The sequence below is a fragment of the Pseudochaenichthys georgianus genome, chromosome 15 (assembly GCF_902827115.2).
Source record: "Pseudochaenichthys georgianus chromosome 15, fPseGeo1.2, whole genome shotgun sequence".
NCBI lineage: Eukaryota > Metazoa > Chordata > Actinopteri > Perciformes > Channichthyidae > Pseudochaenichthys > Pseudochaenichthys georgianus.
Window position 1 is genome coordinate 1,542,416 of NC_047517.1, and position 8,434 is coordinate 1,550,849.

The 8,434-nt window shown below is 45.1% G+C and overlaps 1 pseudogene; it reads left to right on the forward strand.

Moving 5' to 3' along the window:
- The first annotated feature begins 4,908 nt into the window (after nt 1-4,908).
- On the forward strand, nt 4,909-8,022 carry LOC139435274 (piggyBac transposable element-derived protein 4-like; annotated as a pseudogene).
- Nucleotides 8,023-8,434: the final 412 nt, after the last annotated feature.

Consider the following 8,434-nt stretch of genomic DNA (forward strand, 5'->3'; position numbering starts at 1 on the left):
CAGCGAGAGGTACGTTACCTGGGCCATGTGATTTCTGACCAGGGTGTCTCTACTGATCCCAGCAAACAGGAGGTGGTAGCCTGTTGGCAGCCCCCCACTACCATCTCTGGACTGCGGTCGTTCCTTGGTTTTGCCAGTTACTACCGTAGGTTTGTGGAGGGCTTTGCCAAATTGGCGGCCCCTCTACATACGTTGGTGGCTGAGTTGGGAGGCACCAAGTCCAAAAAGAAATCAGAGCGTGAAATCGCTGGGAACTGGACTGAGGAGTGTCATAGGAGCTTTGAGGCTCTCAAGACAAAGCTCCCCACGGCACCTGTGCTTGCCTATGCCGACTTCTCCCTCCCATTCATTCTGGAGGTCGACGCAAGCTTTGGTGGCCTCGGAGCTGTGCTATCACAGGAGCAAGGTGGTAAGGTCAGGCCCATAGCTTATGCCAGCAGAGGTCTGAAGCCCACTGAACGCAATTCTGCCAACTACAGCTCTATGAGGCTGGAGTTCTTGGGGCTCAAGTGGGCCATGGCTGAGACATTTAGGGAATATCTGCTTGGTCATAAATGTGTTGTCTTCCCTGACAACAATCCCCTTAGCCACCTGTCCACGGCAAAGCTTGGAGCCACTGAACAACATTGGGCAGCCCAACTTGCGTCTTTCGATTTTGAGATTAAGTACCGCTCGGGTAGAAGTACTGGAAATGCTGATGCCCTGTCCCGTCAGCACCCACCAGGGGTGCAAGATCTTGAAGCTATGCTCCCTAGCACCTCGCTCCCCTTGCCTTTACGGCAAGCCTTGCCAGTGGCACATGCAGCCCAAGCAGCTGTCATAGCCTTGCCTCATCATACACAGTCTGATATGGAGGCACTTCAGCAAGCCGACCCCGTCCTTCAGGAACTCTTGGTGTTCTGGAGAAGGAGGCAGCGTCCCAGCAATGATGAGAGGAAGCAGTTGTCCCGGCAAGCATTGGCACTGCTCCGTCAATGGGACCGTTTAGTTGAGAGGAGTGGGGTCCTCTATCGTCAGATCTTTCGCTCTGATGGGGCTGAAGCAGTTCTGCAGCTGCTTTTGTCAGCTGTTTTGAGAGAGCAGGTGCTCACCGAAGTCCACCAGAGGCATGGCCACCAAGGTATTGAAAGAACCTTGGAGCTACTTAGGCAGCGGTGTTACTGGCCAGTACATACCTGGTGGTACATTGGTGCAGCAGTTGTGAAAGGTGTCAAATTGCCAAGGACACTCGACCAGCGGCTCGTGCTCCCATGGGACACTTGCTGGCTTCTAGACCCAATGAAATTCTAGCCATTGACTTCACTGTCTTGGAGCCCACCTATAGTAGGTTAGAAAATGTCCTTGTAATTACCGACATTTTTAGCAAGTACACTTTGGCCTTTGCCACCCGTGACCAATGAGCTTCCACTGTGGCTCAAGTTCTGGTCACAGAATGGTTTTCAAAGTTTGGTGTCCCAGCCCGTATACATTCAGACCAAGGCCGGAACTTTGAGAGCATTCTTATTCAACAACTTTGCAGCCTCTATAACATTGAAAAATCGCGCACTACTCCCTACCATCCGGCAGGCAATGGTCAATGTGAACGGTTCAACCGAACCCTAAAAACTGCAGCAGAGCGCAGAAAAAGGTGCCATGACCAGTATGTCAAAGATGTCCCATTGAACGAAGGCCAGTTAGTTTGGTTGCGAGATTGTGGTGCAAGAGGGCGCCATAAGATCAGGGATATTTGGAGTTCTGTCAGGTATATAGTGGTGAAAGCACCAAACGGCGGTTCGGTGTACACGATTGCACCTGCAAACGACCTGACCAAAACCAAACGGGTCCACCGCACTTTGTTGAAAGCTGTGATTGGTACACACTCTCTAGATGATGTCCCTGTCCCTCTCTCAATTCCTCCTGACTCACCACAGTCAGATGATGAGCTTTCCTTTGATGGTGACCTGTGGGTTTCAAGAAATGAAGCTCCGAATCGTCCTTTTATCAGATCAGCTTTCGTGACCCAAGAAACCCCTTGGTGGCTGCCTCCACCATCGGACGAAGCCTCCATTGAGGCCGGTCCTTCGGTAGCTCTCGCTGCCATGCCAGAATTGCTTCCCCTCGCTTGGCTATCCCTCCATCCACTTGTCCTGATTTTAGCGCAGTGACCTTGCGACGAACACCACGGTTAACCGCTGGGCAGCATCCTAATGTCCATCATCTCCCTAGAGCGTTGGGAGAATTGGCGCCTGTGGCTGAAAACTCTCCTGGTCTGGTGTCTAACTCTGTGTCTGTCATCTTTAGACCTTGGGCCTAGGTTAGCTAACCTGGGCTTGATATGTACATCGTCGGGGCGACGATGAAAATGGGGCGGTAGATTGTAGCAGGATGAGAGTCCTAATCCCTTGTAAAGCATATTCTCCTCGTTTGGCTCTTGTGAGCGTGTCGCCGCCAGGGGGCACCCTATAAAGGGGCAGAGGTTTCTAGCTGGCTGTCTCTTGTTTGTTGGTACACAGACCCGCCCCACTTGCGTGTTTGCCGTGTTTGCTTCCGCCACCGGTGCAGCCTGTCAACGCAGCCATAAAAAGCATGAAGCTCTCCCCTCTCTGCGTTATCGATAGGAAAGCCTGATCGGGCCAATCCAATGGTTAAGGGACATCTGCTGTTTTGCTTCCCCGGAGAAAGTATGTTTATCGGCAGTAACGTCACAACTGCTGTCGAGCCTGCCTAGATGTTTGGGCTACCGTTACCACATTGTGGCTCCTGATTGCTGACTTGTGCCAAATAAAATTGTATATTTTTGATAACTTGAAACCGCGTCTCCTGCTCCATTAGTATGTGTCCTCTCTATAACTGAAAGAAGTGTTAATATGTCCTTGGGTGAAACTCCCAAGGTGGCGTTGTCAGAATTGTGAATGGTGTAATCAAACCAACTTTAACAAATCCATTCACCTATCCTCCCCTCTGCGGCTACTGCCATAGAAACTTGGTGTGTCAATTCATTACATTGCCAGTATTTTTCGTTGTTGTGAAAAAAAAATCGCCCCCTCGGATTTTTTAACAGCCCCCTCAGTAATTTCATCCTGGAGCCGGGTCTGCATAGGAGACTTCCCCCCCTCGGTCTTCTGTGTCCAATATTGCGTTAAACGGAGGATTTCGACATTTTACATTCATTCCTTACTTCCACATGCGTTTTCTCCTCCTTATCTCTTTCATAACTTTATATGTAATACATGTTAACGGCGTCAATAGCCACTTTAATGATACTATTGGACGGTAGTCACGTATATGTCGTCATGCAGGATTTTCAGAATAAAAGCTTGGTATTGAGAACTTCCGGTTTTTCCAGAATAAAATAGTATTTAAACTGACGGTATGTTTAAACTGCATTATCCCATCAAAATATTGATTTTAATTTCTAACAGGTCTTATTTTGAATAAGAAAAAAGCTTTGGGGGTATACATATTAAGCCTGACAAAGTACTAATATATTGCTTTCCTGCAATGTTAACTACTGTATGTTTAAGCACTTATTTTAACTGATATTATACATATCTCTTATAAGATGTATGTACATAGCACAAGAAAGGTGCAGAATACGACAGTTTAATGGTAGAGGTACACACATATTGATAGATGTCTTGTAATGCACTGTTGAGGAACCTGCGGCCCAAGTTGTTCATCTCCGACCTTGTCAGGTATTGAACATTCAATAAATAAAGAACACAGAATTATGAAATATAAAACACAGAATTTGTGTGATTATACTAAATGATTTACAAATAAACACCACTGCATATTTACAACTGTTACACATGCTGATGTAACGCAAATGTTTCCAACTTGGGATCAATAAAGTATATCTTATCTTAAGATGATCGATGGCTACTGCCATATTTGCACAATGTGCCTCTGAACCTTGACAAGTGCATGTTTCAGGCTTATCAATGAACAGGAGGGGTCACAGACATAAGACCAGCTGTTAAATAAAGCTCTTCTGACCTTAGCTGTCATGTGGGTATATAATGCTGCCCATTATGCTTACAATTTTCACCCCATTTATTAATTATATGTTTTAAATTTGAGTGTTTCCTATCCCCTAAACCTCCAGGGATGTACACAGTTTAATACTGGCAACTTCTTATTATGGAAAATATGAAAACGTCTTTTAAAACTACAATTCCCAGTAGAGACGTGCCATAGAACATGTTGCGAAACACACAATAGTGTGTAGTTACTATACAGTTACTACATGTGTAGTTCTGGGGACGGGGTGGACCCGTTCAAATCCAGTTTTGGACAGTCTGCCGTGGTTCCATCCCATTTCAAAGTGCTGTTCGACACTCGGCGCAACACTCGGCGCACACTCGGCGCACACTCAAACATCCAATCAGAGCTTGAGGGCTATCACGGGGTTTGTCAAGCGAAGCGGAGAGAATACTTACTTCCGGGTGTAAAATGCTCTAAAGCAAATGAGCTGCTCCGACCCTTGGTCCTGACGGACTCCAACTTGTGTTTATTAATCAAACAAATAAATAAACACAAGGATATAATTATGTCTTATTGTTGAGTAAATGACAGTGTGTGGTTTAGAAAAGAATACAAAATTAGAAGGAAAAAACGATGAAACAATACAGATTTCAGTATTCTGAGCCCCTACTCTCCCCGTAACTGACGGCAACAAAAGTCCTACATTATTCAATTAAAATAAAGAAGTAAAAACAATAAGTGTGGCTTGATATTGAGTAAGAAAAAGGTTGATAAACGCTGTGAGAATGGATCTGCGGAGAGCATTTTGCCGCGATCCCAACGTGTCTCAACGTTCAGGGAGCTCTATGCACAACAATGGCACACCCGGCCCGTTGAAAACTGATGCGCAAGGGGTACCCTGGGGGTACCCTGACCATGGGAGTGAGAACGTGTTGTCTGGATATGACCAATCTGGAAGGGAGACGTGTGTATGGGGAGGAGTGGAAGGAGCTGGACTAAATGCATTTATATTTTGCGTATTTGGGTCTCCTCATCCTGGCTGGGGTCTACAAATCCAAGGATGAATCGACAGCCAGCCTGTGGGACGCAGACAGGCAGGAATATATTTCGAGCCACAATGTCTCTGGGGACTTTCCATATTTTCTCAAGAGTGATCCGATTTGATAATCGTGACACAAGAGCTGGCAGACGTGAGAGAGACAAGCTGGCAGCTATAAGGACAGTGTGGGACAAGTGGGTAGAGCGGCTTCCACTTCTCTACAACCCAGGACCTAATGTCACAGTGGATGAAAGGCTGGTGGCATCCAGAGGTCGTTGCCCGTTCAAGCAATACATGCATTCGAAACCGGCAAAATATGGCTTGAAAATATGGGCAGCTATGCACTAAACCTGCAGGTTTACACTGGAAAGCCAGTTGGAGGAGCCCCAGAGAGGAATCAGGGCATGAGAGTTGTGCTCCACATGGCACATAGGGTGACCAGGTCCCAACAAACCAAATGTGGGACAAGGAGTATGTTTGTGTGGGACAATGTGGGACACCCTCTCAACAGCACACACCCCCCCCCCCCCCGGGAAAAAAATCTCTATTTCTATACTGTTTCATTTGGTTTATTCAACAGCATCCAATAAACAATGCCAGAAAGTGAGGTTAAAATGCAGTAATAATTTAGTATCTTAATAAAGAAAAGTAAACTAAGGCTAACCAAGGCAGCAGGCATTATTCACTTCAAGTGTTTAGAAATGCATCTTCCTAATTCAACTAGTGTATTACCTGTAAAAGTAGGCACAACATACATTAATAGATCAAATAAAACCATAAGTACGAATCAAAACTGGCCAGGAGGGAACAAAAACATAATAATACATAAAATAAAATAGCTTTCAGTTTTGTCCATCACAGCAACAACAGGTGGGCCCCCCCACAGTGTGTGGGCTATTTTGTCACCAAGAACCACTGGTGTCTTTAACTCTGTCAAACAACAACTCTCCACAGAGGCAGGGGCAAGCACATCTGTTCTTATGGACGCTGCTTTTGTATGACCACATGACATTTTCTTTACTATCTCAGAGTCTGGAAAAATGGTCGGCGCTAGCACAAGTTACCACAGTCACTATGGTAACACTGGTTATTTCTGCTGCTGTTACCTTGTCTGAGTGACCATCATTTTTTGGATGGGGTTGGAATGTCTCCATAGAGTGGGATGTCTCTTTTTGAGCGACACGTTTCTTGTGAGAATCGTATTCTCGGTGTCTTTTGACGTCGTATTCACCGCCATGTGAAATTGAAAAATTACTCTTGCAAAAAACTCCCTCTGAGAGTCGCCCTGCACTGGCTTCACCCACGGGTAAGTGTCTTCCCAGTCTTTGTTGTATGTGCATCTTCTTTTCTTCTTAGCTGTAGTTTCAGTTTCCTCCATTTTCCATAACCTGCTGCGTCGCCTGCGTTATTGACAGACTTTCGTTGTTGTTGTTTGGCGGGGCCGCGGGGTGTGTGTGAGTGAGTTACTCTCATTGGTTAACACTTGACCAGCACCCGCCATGTGTTACAGTTTGATTGACAGCAAACACACGCCCGTGATGATAGCCTTCCCTGCTTTCTCAACAGCCATTGGATGAATCTGATTTTAAAATGAAATATGCGGGACATGGTCTCAATTTGCGGGACGCACCAAAAGTCGTGAAAATGCTGTGCAGTCCCGCACAAAGCGGGACATCTGGTCACCCTAATGGCAAAATGGTCAGAAGCCCCAAAATTGGAAAAACCTTGATATAAAATACATTAGTTTTGCATAACATACATTTTTTAAATTAATTTAAAAATGTTCCAACTTTTTTTACAATTGGTTGATGTTGATAAATAGAGACGAGACACCTCTTCTGTTGTTGTCACATAACTTGTGACAATTTCTTCACGTCCTACAACCTGGGTCAGGGGCTCCTGAAGAGAAAGCTAACAATGGTTGGAACTGTACGAAAGAACAGAACGGAACTCCCTGCCGAATGCTGGTGATCAAGAACAGGGTCCCTCAATCCTCCAAGTTTGTGTTCACAGACACCACAACCCTAGTGTCTTACTGCCCCAAAAAGGGAAAAAATGTGTTGCTCATGAGCACTCTCCATAAGAATGCTGAAGTCAGCACCAGAGAGGATCATAAGCCGAACCTCATCCTGGACTACAATGCCACCAAAGGGGGATGGACAACCTGGACAAAGTCACAGGGACCTACAGCACCAAAAGGATGACGGCACGCTGGCCTTTAGTAATGTTCTATAACCTGATCGATATATCGGCCTACAATGCATTTATTATCTTCACGGAGATCTCCCCTGAGTGGAACAAGTCCAAGCTGTACAGGAGGTGCATGTTCCTTGAGGAGCTGGGGAAGGCACTTGTCGTCCCTCATATTAAAAGGAGGCAGAACATGCCAAGGACCCCAGCCGCTGTGTGTGTGTGTGTGTGTGTGTGTGTGTGTGTGTGTGTGTGTGTGTGTGTGTGTGTGTGTGTGTGTGTGTGTGTGTGTGTGTGTGTGTGTGTGTGTGTGTGTGTGTGTGTGTGTGTGTGTGTGTGTGTGTGTGTGTGTGTGTGTGTGTGTGTGTGTGTGTGTGTGTGTGTGTGTGTGCGTAAACACTAACATGGAGATGGAGGAACGTTCTTTATTCATTGTGAGCAGTCCTTGTATTGGTAGCAAAGAATACAATTGTTCCTACATCTCCATGTTAGTGGTTCTTACTATGCACTAACATCAGCAAAAACATACTCATCTGTCTAGGTTGCCGCTGGGGGAAAGAGGAAGAGGAAAAGGTGCCAGGTGTGCAAGCCGTCTGATGACACCAAGACCAGCATGACATGTGTGCTTTGTGCAAAATACATTTGCGTAAAGCACACATTGACAACATGTTCCTCCTGTGCTGTATAGACACACACACACACACACACACACACACACACACACACACACATACACACACACTCTTAATTGCTGTTACAATAAAATACTTTCAATATAAATCCTTATGACTCATTTGGCTTGATTCTCAGTGAACGGGTCAATTTGACCGTGAACAGAAGAGGTGTCTCGTCTCTATTTATCAACATCAACCAATTGTAAAAAAAGTTGGAACATTTTTAAATTAATTTAAAAAATGTATGTTATGCAAAACTAATGTATTTTATATCAAGGTTTTTCCAATTTTGGGGCTTCTGACCATTTTTGGATAATTAAACATGCACTGGGTCAAATTGAATTGCTGTTACAACAAACGAATATAACAGATTGACCTATACTAGTGATGTATATAACTAGCGAACTAACTATGTCATTTAAAAGATGAAACCAAAGTGAATTGTAATACGGATGCAGTTCTCCCAAGCTCTATGGAGCATTTTAAGTCGTTTTTGCTCTTTGGTTTATTCTCACAATTTGGATTTCTAATATCAGGTTAAGGCTTCAATTAAAAAAAAAATAAT